The sequence below is a fragment of the Corvus hawaiiensis genome, chromosome 5 (genome assembly GCF_020740725.1).
Source record: "Corvus hawaiiensis isolate bCorHaw1 chromosome 5, bCorHaw1.pri.cur, whole genome shotgun sequence".
NCBI classification, from domain to species: Eukaryota; Metazoa; Chordata; class Aves; order Passeriformes; family Corvidae; genus Corvus; species Corvus hawaiiensis.
This window is the reverse complement of record NC_063217.1, coordinates 53,562,349-53,577,486: the sequence shown is the minus strand read 5'-3', so window position 1 is coordinate 53,577,486 and position 15,138 is coordinate 53,562,349. Positions and strand designations below refer to the sequence as shown.

General features: G+C 39.6%; 1 protein-coding gene across 2 annotated transcripts in view; it reads left to right on the top strand.

The window, feature by feature from the left end:
* The window catches only part of BMPR1B (bone morphogenetic protein receptor type 1B), a 234,450-nt gene that overhangs the window by 78,517 nt on the left and 140,795 nt on the right, over positions 1 to 15,138 (top strand). For both annotated transcript variants that reach the window (XM_048303633.1, XM_048303638.1), the window contains exon 3: positions 11,694 to 11,754. The gene's annotated coding sequence lies outside the window, so the exon portion shown is untranslated. The remainder of the gene's footprint in view (positions 1 to 11,693; positions 11,755 to 15,138) is intronic.

The following is a 15,138-nucleotide window of genomic DNA, read 5'->3' as shown; positions in this document are numbered from 1 at the left end:
AGGTCACATGGGAACAAAGTTCATGTGGGTACAGGTTTTGCAATTACAGAAAATGGCAATAGTTGATTTCAAGAAAAATAAAGGTTTTGCATATTTGAACACTTCTCAGTGTGTTTTCCTTTTGACAGCATGACAGTTTGTCAGCCCCCTTTTCTTCAGTGCTAAAATTCTAGGCATAGAAATTTTGCCTTCTGATGTAGCTTAAGGAAATCTTTGAAGTAAGGTACATTAGCATGTAAACTTTGGAACTCTTTGGTTGTTCTTGGGTCGGGATAATAAATGTTTGTTCAGGTGCCCTGTCTTAGGAAGTGAGTGTTTTCTGCCTTGTCACAATACATTAACTATTGTGCTGTATTTTCATTAAAACACTTCTTGTATTTTTCAGACCTGGGAAAATTTCTAATTTCTGTTCCTCCAAATTATAGATTTTGAATGTTCTTTTGATCTTGCCTGCTTCAAGTCAGAATGAAAGTGTTCCTTGCATGTATATGAATGTCTCCCTTCTCTGGGGAATTCCTCCCTGCTTGGCAGAGAACATGGAACTGGATCAATCATCTGTCACTTAAGAGTGTTAAAGATTCCATGGCCTTTATCTCTTACCAATTCTGATAAAATGCTTGTTCCAGTTGCATGGCAAGCATCCATGTTTGATAGCTGGTGTCTAATGAGTCAAGTTTTTGTAGGGCTGACCATATGGCTTGTACCTGGGCAGTGAATCTGAAGCACTCTAAATATTGTGCATTTACTTTGTGTTGATGAACTGTGCACTTATTTGGTGTATATGCAATAGATTTGATATGTAGATTTTTTTTTTCATTAATTACACATACATATGCCATCTGTGTAGCGACTGTGCATTAAGTAAGGTGCGAGAGCTGTTCTCCGGGACAAATGGATATTTTATGTTGGAAGAAAAAAAAAGGATTTTGAAAAATGAGAACATGCTTAAAATAGCTGGAATATATGATAACCTTGAATTTTGTAAGTAGAAAGGGTATGAGCTGAATGATACTGCATGCCACCAGAAGTTTTAAAAGTACATTTTCTTAGAGAATTTGCTAGGAAGAGATGATATTTCCTACTTAGTGTATGTGTGGTTTTATATAGGATTTAGTTTTGGGTTTTAGTGAGATTAAATCGTTCTGGGAAAAATTATTGTAAGAATGGTCCACAATAGGAAATCTGTAGGATGTGTGCACAGGCCAGAGGGACTCATCATTTGCTTTTTTTGGTTCTTCTGCATTTAACTGCTCATTTGCAATATTGCATTAATGTAGGGGTTTGGAGTGAATTATAAAAGGAGTAGATAACAGCTTGCTTTGGTTGTAAAGCTGCACTCTCATTTTTTTGGCAGTAGGTAAAAGGGCTGATCAGGAGAATGTATTTCCTGTTTTTTCAAATATAAACCAGATACTTAGTCATGAAGAAGTCATTCACTGTTTTCCAAAGGCTTTTTTTTTTTTTTTTTTTGCGCCAGTGTGAAATTGTAGTTTGGGTAGAAAACTGGGAAATGTGTTAATCCTTATGCACAAAACAAGCACCAAGCAAAGGTGATTGTATTACTTTTTCCTCATCCTTCACCCCATCCCTGGATTCTGAGTGTTTCTGGCTTTAAACAGATGAAATCCCCTAACGACCACATTAGTGCTTTTAATCCTTCAAATCAGGAGTGAGATGCAATTACTGTACATGAATATCAAAAATACTTCAGTTCAAGCAGTGTTTTTGATGGTCCAGATTTCATATAATTTTTAGAAATGAAGATGTAATATACAGCTGTGAGTGGTCCATAGTCTGAGTTGGTGCTTGCAATTTTTAAGGTCATCCCTTAGAATGCCTCAAGTGTTGTTGCTATTTAGATGTGAAAGACCAGGGGTTTTCCAGATCCAGCATGTAAGGACTTCTTCCAGGTGATCTTCTTCTCTTTGAACCACTTAGAGCCACTGCTGCGTTTTCTTACAGTGGTTGCGGTGACTTTGAGGAATTTGGAGGAGCTGGGAAGAGCTTCAGTAAACAGGCAAAACGTATATTCTGGTGACAGTCACATTCTACCAGTAAAGCTGTGTTGATGTGTTTTATAAGGGAGTTTTGGATGATGTGGTAGGTAAAGTGTCATAAGCAGAGGCCTACATATCCTCTGTTTTCTAATGAGGCTCCTTGAAGCAGAAGTGCCTTGATGTTCCCTGTGGTCCTGTAGCCTGTGTTCCAGGCTGGTATCCCGATTATCTAGTGTAGCTGGCCAGCACATCCCTGTACGGCAGAGCAGCTGCACCCCACATCACTGGGGTCCAGGAGCACAGGAGAAAAGCGAGAGTCAGAGGTGCTTGATAGGCAGAGCTGCTGGATTCATCCCCATTCACACCTCTGAAATGCTCTTCAGAATGGGGGTCCTGCCTTCCCTCTCTTTGGGAATGGCAATTACTTGGCACTGCAGGCAACGCTGGCAGAAATCTGCAAAGATTTTGCTTAAAAAGAAGGGTCATTGCATTTGTACATAGTGGAAGAAAGAAGAGATAGACCTTTGGTGTTATGCACCTCCTCAAGACAGCCTCAGACTGCCTTCCACCTAGAGGGAGTTGAAATTGATAGTGCTTTATCAAAGAATAACTCATCCCAGGGACATTAACTGGTACAGTCCCAGCAGCAGGCGTGTGTCCCTGTTAGATTCATGTTGCACACTTAGCACAGGCAGCTTGCTAGGCAGGCCTGTCTGCTGGCTTTTAGCTGGCTAACCATCTCACCTTGCCTCTGATGGTTTAACACAGCAGAGCAGCGGGGGAGAAAAGTGCTCTGTCATCATCATATCAATATTTGCTCTATGAACTGTGACTCAATGATGCAAACTTTCTTATAGAAAACTTCCCAAAACCTTGTAGTGAGGTCTGGGGCTACTGGAGCCTGTGCACTCGGGCCCTGGTGTCTTACGGGAGCTTAAATCTTTGTACTGGTGTACACGGCTCCTTGAAACTTTTTCCAACACAAGCCTGCTGTTTTCATTAAAGGATTTTATGGGACTCCCTGCACATCATATCTTGCACAGCTTACCATATTGGCTCTTAAAAGTGGCTTTGAATACAATGCCAAGGCCCCCCAGTAGCAGCTTTACAGGCTGCTGGCAAGCTGGGAAGCCGCAGTTGGCTGTCCCTGTGCTAGCGGAGCTGCCTTGCTGGCTTTTCCAGCTGAAATGATGAAGAATCTGTTCTGTCTAGTTTAATTAGACATGACTTCCTTCCTGAATAAAGCAGGGATCTCTGTGAAGTGCTGCAAGCCCTTGTTCCAGAAGTGCCTCCTTCGGAGGAAAAGTGGGTTCTAATCTAATGCCAATGTCTAATCCCCCTTTGTACCCGCTCAGTGCCTGTGCAAAGGACTTCCATGTGGGCCCTAAAAATGAAAACAAAAGCTTAATCATCAAGGTATTTTCTGTTTCTTTCAGGAACCCTGGAAGAAAATTATTTTTTCTTGCTTTCAGTTTTGCAAAGTTGCTAAAAAGCCATGAATCTAAATATTTTTGTGGGGAAATCTGACACTCATTGTCTACACATTGGCTTCTATATGAGCGCTGCTGAAGGCATCTCCTAAACCCATTAGTACTCCTGGATCATTAGATTTGGAATAACATGCTCAGAACATTTTTGCTGTTATTTTAAAGACCCAGGTAGATGCTGCAGCCTGTAGCAGGTGATGGCAGCTCAGAGGCAGGGTGCTCGAAGGCAGCAGCCTTAATTCCACTGTGCCTGCCTGCAGGGACAATCTGTATCCCAAGTTTTGTCCCAGGCACTTGCAGGATGCTGTTGAATTGTAGAGTGACCTCTTGTAGCCTTAGGACAAATCCAGCTCCTTTTAAGGTGGATATAAGGGCAAGGGTGTCCTGCTCAAATATTGCCACTTAGAAGAAACCTTTTAAGAGGCACATACTGACACATAGTGCAGCTTGGCCTGTTTTTCTGTGTAAGTTATTTCAGTGCATGGGGAAAACAAGTGTGTAAAACCTCAGCATCTTATTGCATAATAATTTTAAAAGTGGTGAAAGGATATACCAACGACTGATGAATCAGGCACTTAATGCACAGCATAGCTTGGGGTTTTCTAGCAGTGATGGGGACTGAAAAATATGTATTTTTGTTCAGGAGGCTAAGTGTTAAAATAGGGAAATAGGACTGAATGACATACAAATACACATTATTTTTTTCCCCTCAAGAAACACAGAGCTAAAATTCATCTCCTTAGTAAACCTCATTTAAAGATTAGAGCACTGAAGAAATGAGCATTAGGTAAGTTTTTAATATAACAACAACATCGTCTTGCTTTTTTTAAAGGAAGAAAGACACCTTAGAGATTCTGTGCAAGCAAGAAATGTATGAGAGAAACTTCCTAAATGAGAAGTTTGGTGCTCTGTTTAACTTAGGTCTGAAGATGCAAAGCTTCAAGGAGACAGGAGAAGTCAAGTAGAAACAATTCTAGATCTAAACAAGCTTCATCACTAAAGAATATTTGAAAATTAATAGTAGAGTTTTGAAGGCTCTGCCAAGGTAAATTCTTTGCAGTGTAATTAGCAAAGAAGGAAGGAAATGTTCAGTTGTTTGATGCTCACAATCTGCAAGTTTGTATTTCTATTTTATAAGAATTTTCTACTTTGCATTGCTGTGGTTAATACTTGGAGGGGGGAAAATATAGAACATAAAAGTCAGCATTGAATAGGAAGGAGTGAACTTAAGAATAGAGCTGGAATGCATGTGGATCCTTTCAAATGGAAAAAAGTGGGAAAAGCCAGGCAGGACTCCATGGTTTGATTCAGACCCAATGCTGTGTTTTGAGTAGTTTGCCCATCACAAACTGGTCCATAATGGTCTCTCTGCTTTTGGTTACTGCTTGTTCTCTAGAGCAGAAGAGCGTGTCATAGCATGCTTCCAGATGTGACTTCCCAGGCTCAAAACACTTCAGTGAGTCATAAAGCAGGGTGTCAGTAGCCACATTTTTCAAGATTGTTATGTTCAGGCAAGAGCCCGGAGAGGAGGGCGTAAAAAGCTGCTCCATGGTTGGATTGCAAAACCGTTGGCTCCAGGTTCTTGTGAAGTCTGTGTATGAATATGGCTGGAGCCTGAAATCTTGCAGCTCTGTCATGTTGACGTGTTTTCCAACTTTTTTTACACAAAGACTACAGGGAACACCAGCCAACACGTGGCTTGTGTTATTTTTGAATTATTATTGTTAGGGTTTTGCATGTTGACTAATGTGTTATTGCTGTGGTGTATCACAGAAATAAAATGCGGCCTTATTTTGACAGGGAAATGTGTGTTACAATTTCCTTGTGATATATTGCACTGCCTTGTTAGTTTGATATTTTCCATTAATGTGAAAGAGCAGAGCAGAGTGGAATAAGGGAGCAGAAGAGATGTTCATCTGCCATGAATTTTCCCTCTCCTTGAAAGGCTCTCATGTCCTCTACCAATTAGTCACCTTCCCTGTACTGCGTGATGTGCTGCCCACTCAGAGTTTAGCTGGCAGTTCACACGCAGTTTGGTCCCCTGCAAAATCCCTGCAAGCAAAGCAGCTCCACCAGTTTTCCCAGGCTGCCCTGTGGGTCTCTTGGTTGCCAGGCTTGAGAAACTGGAGTGTGTTCTTCTGGATTTAGTCAGAATATAAAGATCCAGGCATTTTCAAGTAAGTGTGATCCTGCCTATTTTCAGATTAAGAAGTTTGTTTGAAACAGGTTATGTAGACTGTTTCAGATTGTTTTGGGGTGTTTTTTGTCATGATTTTTGATGTGTAAGCACTCAAATTTTATGTTCACTGCCAGGTTTGCTGAGGTTTAATGATGCAGGTAATTTATGGGCTTTACTAGAGATGGAGATTTATGGAAGCAAAAACTTACGCAATTGGATACATTAGTGTATTTCTATTTAACTTTTAGAGTAATTAACTTTGTAAGTTATTTGAACAGTTGGTAAAAGTTTTATGATGATATGGCTGTATTATGATTTTCCAGTCAGTTTCACTTTAACTGCATTGTTTTGTTTGCTTGGCTGTTCACTTACTGGTCTGATTTTATTCAGTAGGAGCAGCAATGATTACAGACACTAATTTCCTATAAAGACCTTATGTTACTCTGTTAAAAACAAAACCTAGCTCCTCAAAAATAGTCTTGTGAAAATTCCTCTTTGAATAGGAAGTTTGAACAGCTGATCTTGATAGGTCATAGAGAGCAAATGTGTTACTTAGGGGACAGAGTGCCAACCTTTTACTTCTACGTCAGAGCAGTGTCTAATGCAGAATAATCCTCAAGATGTGACCGAGACTGCTCATGTCGTAGCATTAGACAAGCACACTCATTGCCACTCTGAGGCTGAGGTTTTTAGATGGTATTTGGAGTTGTATTTCAGGGGACAGGTGGAAGCAATGATGACAATTAGAATGCCTTTGATGCCACATTTAGCAAGTGCTCTTTTACTAAAGTGGGCAGATCAAACAACAGGAAGCTGTTCCCTCACTTGTAATATGAAGCTTGGCTTTGCAGCCAGTCTGAAAATCTGCCTCTCTTTTGCAGGGAGCAACTAAACTGTTCCTTTCCCTGCTGCCCTCTTTCCCCTGGTTTCCCTACTGGGTTTGCTCCTCTGTGCAAGTTTAATGCAGGAGACACATACGGAACCAAGTCAGTTCTTTGTCACCTGAGGAACATCCTTACTATGCAGCTGGAAGGGCCTGAAAGGCTCCTGCCCCTCTTACAAAGCTTACACAGTGGCTGTGCTCTGGGCAAGCAAAGTGACTTCCCAAGTTAGGGAATTCTGGCTATGAATTGGGGGCTGTTGCATTTTTGTCCCCATGAGTGATTTGCTCCAAAACCCTGATGGTTCCTACTACAAATATAACCAGATGGCACTGGGTGGCCCCGAACTGCAGAATTTTACCAGCACATCTGTCAGAGACAGCAGAAGTGTAACATATGTTCACACTGGTCTTTCAGTGGTGGCTTTCATTGTCTCAGCTGACATTTAACAAAGACCATTCTAATCCTCCATTTAGTTTGGTGGCTAATAAACACATCAACTTCACAAAAACTGTTTGCTTGTAGTCAGCCTTCTCTAAGACACTGAAAAGTAAGAACATGCTGCTGGTCCAACTGGTTGACTGTTGTCTAGTTAAGAACTACACTCCTGCAGTCGTCAAATACAGTAAATCTGCTATAGACCTGAGTCCCTCAGTTATATGTCCTTTAAAACAGGAACCCACATGGGAGGTGTCTCTTGCTTCCGCCGACTTGTCATTTGCTGTCTTTTGCCACATTCTGTGCTGTAAATCTGACTTCCAGAAAGAAAGATGAGAGATTCTGTAAACTGATTCTGTAAACTGAATGGAAAGATTGGTTCCACATGTAATACTTATTTCTTTTGTGTTTCGTGGTAGAGGACATAGGAAATGCACCTGAGTTGGGTACATGTGGATGAGCTGATGTTTGTAGTGGCTCGGAGTTGTGAACATAAGCTGGTATGTGCTATTCAAGCGCACGTCTAGCAGTTCTGTCTTTTTTTTCATGCTTTTTGTGTTGCATGTGTTTAGCATATCATGTTTTGAGGTTTCATGGTTGAGATGCAGCTTTGGAGTTCTGTAATGTGACTTGTTACGTATTCCGAACAACAAGGGTCAGGTTTTGCATTTTTATTTTTTTTTCTGATGTGGAAAAGCATCTGCCAATTAGTCTGAAACTTTCAGGGATCCCCTGCTGTTATTTCTCAGCCGTGAACACCTTGTTAAAGTTTATTCAAAGTCAGCACTCCATGTTGAGTTGCTGGAATACTGAATTGTTCTTTCCACTGGGACTTCCTTGATTTGAGTGAAAAGAGCAGAGCTCCCTGCCAGCATACCCAGTATACCAGTGACTTGTGGTTGTAAGTGTGAGGAATAGTGCAGGGGCTACCAGCAAGCAGTGACTTGCTTTTTCATGCATTTTCTAGTGGCCGCTTTTTTAAATCCTTCTGTCATCCAGGAGGATGTACACAGGCATCTCACAAATAGTAACATGTATAAACCTACCGAAGTGATTTTTAGGCAGTGCATATTTATGTGACTGCTATGAAGCTTTTAATGCAGGGAGGTTGGACTAAATGACCTTTAAAAGGTCTCTTCTTACTCAAACTGTTCTTTGATTCTGTAGTGTTAGGTGCATATATTTGTGGTATTTGAACAGTAGAAAATATATTCTCTGCATTTTAATAGCTTATTAGCTATTAAAATTCTCTGGTATTTTATATAGTGTATATATAATATACTATGGGTATATTTGTTCTATTTTCCATAGGCATGTGGGTAAACATACTGCATGGGTGTTCCTCTGGAAAGAGCAAATATAAAGAAATTCCTCTTTCATTTATGTAGATAAATCACTGTTTTCACATTAGTGGGTGGAAGGGAAAAGGCTACAAATATTTTTTTGCTCATAAATTTTATTTCAGTTAGCACAAGCACTATTGCGTGTGATCCCTTAATTTATGTGTGTGGCAAACTCGGAGGTGAGATTACCCAGATCTGATTGCAATCTTGTATCAGGGTAAAGCAGATGGACAGCAGCAGCTCCCCAGGCAGCCACAGTGCTCTTGTTGGTGGAAGTCAGCCTGAGATCAGAATCTGAAGCATTTACATATTCTAGATAAGAGGGTGAAACTTTATATTTCGTGTTGCTAGTTTTGAAGGAACTGTAAAAGAAACCACGTCTCAGCTGGGTTTCTATTTGTTCTGTTTTCTACTGTCTCTCTTTCTTGTGCTGTGAAGTACAAGTTAAAACTAAGCTAAGACATTATTGTACAATAAAAGGCTATCTGGTACCTAGGAACAGAAAAGGGAACCTGTTCTGCACAGTCCATCTATTACTAGCGGGATGTACAGCTGGATCTCTGCAATAAGTTACCTCAGCTACTCTCTGAGCAAGAAAAAATTCTGAACTGAGCTGGTAACAGTGGTTTTTATGGTGGAGAGTTCCCCTCTGTGTTTGGGATAGACAATAAGTAAATTAATGTGATGAAATGTTGTCCTTTTTGGCCTTTTCAGGATCCTGGTTTCTTGCAGTGGAGCACTGCAGAAACTCGTGCCATGTAGGCATTTTTTCAGATGTTGCTGAATAAAAATAGCCTGAAATTGCTGAGAAGTTGCTGCTGGGATATGAACATGAATTTCATAAATCTTTTTATTTAAGGTTAAATGAAAGCAAAACAAAGAGTAAGGCTGCCAAGGTCTTTGTTAAAACTAATAACAAACAAAATCACACAAAAAAGTGTGTTGTGAATGTTAGCCTGTTTAAAAAAAAAAAAAAATCCTTTACTTGGCTCTGGTGGCAACCTGAAGTCCAGAAGTACTAGATTTTCTTTCCAAACAGAAGGTGCCTTCTGAATGTGGATGAGGAATTGGGCAAATCAATTAGCCAGAATAAATAATAAAATGTTGCTTGGAGGCATAAGGCAAGGTTTCAGTCCAACAGTACTTTAAAGTTAGAGAAACTTTAAAAGGAAGATAAACTAATACAAAAGCACTGCAGCTGATTTAGACACCAGATTATAATTCTTGTATGGCTGCAAGCAAATAACTGAAACTTCTGTTTCCCATACATGAACACAATGAGATAGTTTTTCTTACTTTCAGGAGAGAAGTGAACATTGTTCCTCAAAAATGTCTCATGTGTCATTTATTCCTATTGTATGGGGTTTTTTGGGCATTGGGTGTGGGGGGGTTAAGCTATGTCATTTATAAGCATCTTTGTGGAATTGTTTTCCATGCCAGAGAAACAAAGGTCTTTGCTTGAGTCTCATATTGGAATTCTTGAATTGCACATTTGAGCAACTTTATCTGTCATTTAGTTTAATGGAAAGTTTGCATGGAAAATTTTAGTTATTTTCTAGAGGATACTGAAGAATTTTTTTTTTCTTTTTGTCATATAGGTTATTTCTACATTTAACTTCTGGCACTCCATTGCTGTGGATCTTATTAATATAGTGTTACGTGAATTTTTCAAATTTCTATATAAACTATATTTTTTTTTATTGCAAATGGTTAGGTTTTGGTTTTGTATTGATGGACTGTACGAAATCTTCCAAATGTGGGAATGTGTGTTTGTAAAACATTACTGAACAAACTGTTGTAATCCCCCTGTCTCCTTCCTACAAACATCTTCCAGTTTTACCAGAGGTAACAAAAACATTGTGCTAAAGGAATTGGAGCTAGTTGAGACCACCTCCCATTTCTAGGTTTGTGTTTGATTTTGGTCATGTTGAATTAGAAGCAGAAACTTGCTCAGTGAAGGAATGCAGGGCAAGTGCCTGGGTCCAGATGTTATGCTTTCCTCCCATACCAACCTAGGCCTCTGAGACAGAGATCCCCCTCTCTGAAAATGAGACTCGGACAAAGTGCAAGCTCCTCATTTCCTGAAATCTCATTGTTTAGGCCAACAAACAGGCAGGTCAACGTGCACGTTGCAGACCTGAAACTGAACACCACCTCAGTTTCCCTGGATCAATGAAGTGTAATTTGAGGCTTGTGGTTGCCTGTCCAGCTTGGAGAACCAGCACAGAGAACAAAGGCTCAACACCGGGGCCTTCAGATACTTGAGCAGTGAAATAGTGTTGCTGCTGTTCTCTTCTGCTGGCTTTTGGCTCGGGGCTGTGCTGTTTAGGTAGGCTAGGCATAATTTCTTCATGATGGTTATGCCAGCAAATTCTCCTAGAACACAGGCAGCTCATGCTGACCCTAGGTAGGTTGGTTGAAGAGCAAAAACAAAACAACAAAACCAAACCCCACACTCGGAAAGAAAAAATTATCTGAGTTCTGCAGATGTTCACTTAGACTGTTTCTTAAACAAAGCTTCTTGGTCTGACTGTCAGTCTCTCTGTAAAATCAAGTCAGCAAAGAGCCCTTAGTGAACAATAAATGAAAAACTTGGCCCAAGTCTGGCACTAGATGCAGATGAAAGAACAGTAGATTTAACTGGCTGTGATACCTAGCGGTATTTTCAGCAACTTGTATGAAAGGTTAGAGCCCATAGCTTCTGCCCTCAGTGAGAGATGGCGCATACAAGTGTGGGCTGTCTTGACTGGAACGGTTTTGCAGTGTGGCTGCCGCTTTTTGGACAGGGAGCCTTTTTTGGTCAGTAGAAACTCAGGCTTATAGTGTTTAGTTTAGCTGCAGTTCAGGGTGTTAATTTATAATTAGGCTTCCCTGAGTGTTCACTGGGATGTAATCAGATGCATACTTTTAGGGAGTATGGGGGTTTTTTTGCATGTTTTTACTGAAGAGCCCATTAGAAGTTAATGGGAGTTGAGTGCATCTTGGCCCAGTCATGCACCTCTTCCTAAAGCACCTAATTCAATTGATTGGGGTGTTTAGTGACAAGAAATACCGTGTCAGCAGGACCTTAACTATTTAATCTATCTAACTACAGCATGAGTGTTATGAGTAATGCGTGGAGGTAGATAAAACCTCTAACATCTCATGTCTGAGCAGGAACACTGAGAACGGAAAAAGGCATTCGTTATTAATATGAATATGCAATATTGTACAATTGCTGCTTGGTATGTGCCCCATAAAGTATGTGTCACACCATGAAAATAGTTAGAATTTCATCTGTCAGTTTGCTCAAGTGTGACTGAATTCTAAAACTTATGTTAAATATACAATATCATATGTAATTGATTTATTTTTCTGCTCTGTTGCAGATTATACCATCTTACTTAAACTGTGAGACAAGAATACTTTTGAAAATTAAGAGTTCTATAGGTAAGAACTGAGTTAAGTAATTTTCTTTTTATAAAGACCATTGTTATTAATAAGCACCATCATAAAGTAAACACAGAATTGTTTACTCTTCATGAACTACACTTTGAAAAGCTGAAGAAAAATCATTTGAGGTGCTCACAGTGATACAAGCTGTAGTAAGCAGGATATTTGAGAAAGACAGATGTCTTTCTCAAGTTTGAATGATGTTAGTATTTTGACTGCTTAGTACCTAGGATGTCTATCAAGAAGGGATTTGTGAAGAATTGTCTTCTGACAGAAAAATGGGAGCCAGTTGAGAAAGTGGCTGGAAGTAATGGGGACACTGACACCAGGTGTTGGCAGCGTGACTCTGGTGCAGGCTGCTTGTCATTGTCTGTCTCATATTTTCAGATAAGCACTGGGAGACCTAAACTCTTGTTCAGGAAATGTCCCTAGTCCCCTTGGGGTTATTGCTAAATAATTGCGTGCCCAGCAAGTTAAGTTGTCATTCATTGACTGATGTCTCCCCTGCGGTAAACAAGAAGTAGATCTGCTGAGCAAAAAAATCAGCAGCTCTTTGTTTAAACAATCTGTTAAAACTCCTGCCTTGTGCTTAAGGAAAAAGGATTTGAGTCTTTTCAGGAGGATTGTTGAAAGATTAAATAATTACTCTGTTCATAATGGGAAATTCACTTTGGTGGGGATGGTGTTGTAAAGCCTTATAGTCAGAGCTAATATAAAACCAAAATGTGAGCAGTGATACCTTATCACATTGGGGGGGGGGGGGGCGGGGGGGGAGGGGAATTGTGCATTTTTTTGCTTCTAATGCAAACTGATACAATGCAGGTAAGCAGTTCACTTGATCCCAAGTAAAGGAGAGAGGAATATTTGATAGATGCTTAAAAAATATATGAGGATGTCCTTTAAGTTACAAATGGTCAATCCACTTTTCCAGACCACTGATGAAAACTTTGTGAGCTGTTTAACCTACAGAGCCCTTGCCATCCTTTCAATTTCTTCCTTTTGTATACATCTATTTCATCTTAGAGCTTATAAACACAATACCGGAAGTTGTTGAAACTGGAGAATTAAACATTTTTCCATACACAGATAGCGCTTCCTGACTGAACCATATTCTCTTACCTTGCCTCAGTGTCATAAAGAGCCTGAAGTTGAGAAATTGGGTTGAAGTTCCTTTGGGTTTACATTCTTGGAACTTTTCCTAAAGCAATTTCACGACTTAATTTGCATTTGGTGTTAGAAAATTTATAAGACTCTGGTGCTTTGTTACTTATACCTAGATTTTGAAAGGAAAAAGAATGAATGCCTGTTAAGTTTAAAATAAAGTTGTAGCCTTTTCTTATAAAAATGGATGTGCTAACATTAAAATGCCAGTAAGTAGCATGGAGGTATTAAAAAAATAAAAAGCTGTGTTGTCTTCCAAACATTATAAACTAAACAAATTAATTAAGCATAATCTTTTCTATATTAATCTTAATTTATATAGGAACATGGTATATAAGTATTCTTAGGACCGTTAAAATGCTATTAATTTTCTGCGTTCTGTCCCAAAGCGTTGTCCTCCCATTCTTGTAGAAAATGAATCTTTTTATTATTATCTGTTCAAGAATGTTTTAAGATGAGTTTAGAAATACTTCCTTTAACAAAGAACTTCTTTTTAATGTTGTTTTGTTGAAACATTGTAGGATTAGTCATCTATTTACCATATTTAACTACATGATAGCAAATGCTGTTCCTGCTTCTACAGTATCCAAGTTAGTTATTTATCTGCCTGAATCTGAAATGAGTACAAAGATAATAACAGAACCAATGTAATTGTGTGGATGTATACATCACTTTTGGTTGTATATCTGCATAGATGTAAATGGCTTTATTGCTTCACACTAAAGACCTTTTGAAGGGTTTTGGATTACTCTGTGCTTAAATGCCTCCCTGGAGGAAGGGGGTACCTTGGACATCTTACATGATGTTCCTAGTCAGTTCAATCATTTTGGGGGAAAAAAATTGCCTTAGTAAATTAAACACAGAAAAACCCCATGAGTGGGTCCATGCTTTCTGCATGTAATTCCTGTACTATTCCTTGTTTTTGGAATTGTATTTGTGTAATACAAAACATTTGAGCTGGCATGTGCTGCACTAGAGGCATCTGGCTGTAAAATGCTACGGAAGATTGTCCACTCTTTTAGCAGTAATTTTTTAACACTTGACCAATTCAAATTGAGCTTTGAAGTTTTAGGGACTATGTAAATTGTGAATGCCCTTCTTCATGTGATGGTTGAAGTAGCTCCAGTGAGTTGTTGTGGTTGTTTCTGCCACCGCTTTACCAATATAAGAAATTGTTGTAATTCAAAGGCTGTATAGAAATATCCAATTTGTGTACCTGCACTACCATTTATTACTGGAAAAAAATCGGTAATAAATGATAGAAAAAAAGCAATAATAATTCTGGTGCTTCATGCATTGCATACCTGAAAAACCCATTTAAGCTTGGTTTTGCTTTGAGAAGGACTTTAAATTAGTTGTTGTTACTCCATGCATATTTCTTCTATGGTAAGAAATAACAATAAGCCGTAACATCAAACCTAATAACTTAATCTGAAATAATTTTTTGTTAATGTTTCCCATGGAACCAATGCACCTGAGAAAAGGATATGGCAATATGCAGAAAATTGTTGCTCCATATCCTGGGCTTGAAACCACTCAGATTATTGAGCTGTCTCTTACTTAGGCTTGTAGTGAGTTGTCTTAGGGAGCACAAAGCCACCTGAAACCTATTTCTTTTGGGAAGCAGGGACCAGAGAGAAAGAAGACCAAGGTAACTCTCAAGTGGTTTAGCTTTGTAAGCTGGTGTCACAGACAGGGTCATGAGAAGGGCAGTGATAGTCCAAGGGAAATACAAGGAGGGTGGGATGGGCAGAGGAGAGCAGAGCAGTGCCTCCACTGGCAATCTACTGTCCTCTGATCTCAGCTGTTTCATAAAACTTCTCTTTCAACTTGGTGAGGAATTGTCCAGTCTGATGAGCATGGCAGAATAAAGGGGTGAGTGTCTTACTAGTGAGAGGCCCCATGAAACATCTCCATCCCACTAGCTCCTAAAGAAAATATGCCCCGAGCCTTCCTCCAGCTCGGATCTCTTTTAAGACTTCTGTTCTTCCTCCTTCTGAATCCTTTTGGCAGATTCAATTTACGTCATGCTCTGGGGATTTGATTAATTTCCTATTATTGTCCGAGTCTTGCAAACCCCTGCACTCAAGGTTGGCAATGGTGCTGTTAAATCTTGGTATAGATGAGTTCTGCTCCTGCACATACAACCTGTGGCATCTTTACTGTCTAGGACCATCCACCCAAATTGTGTTTGTTTGATGAATAAGTGGCACCAGAATG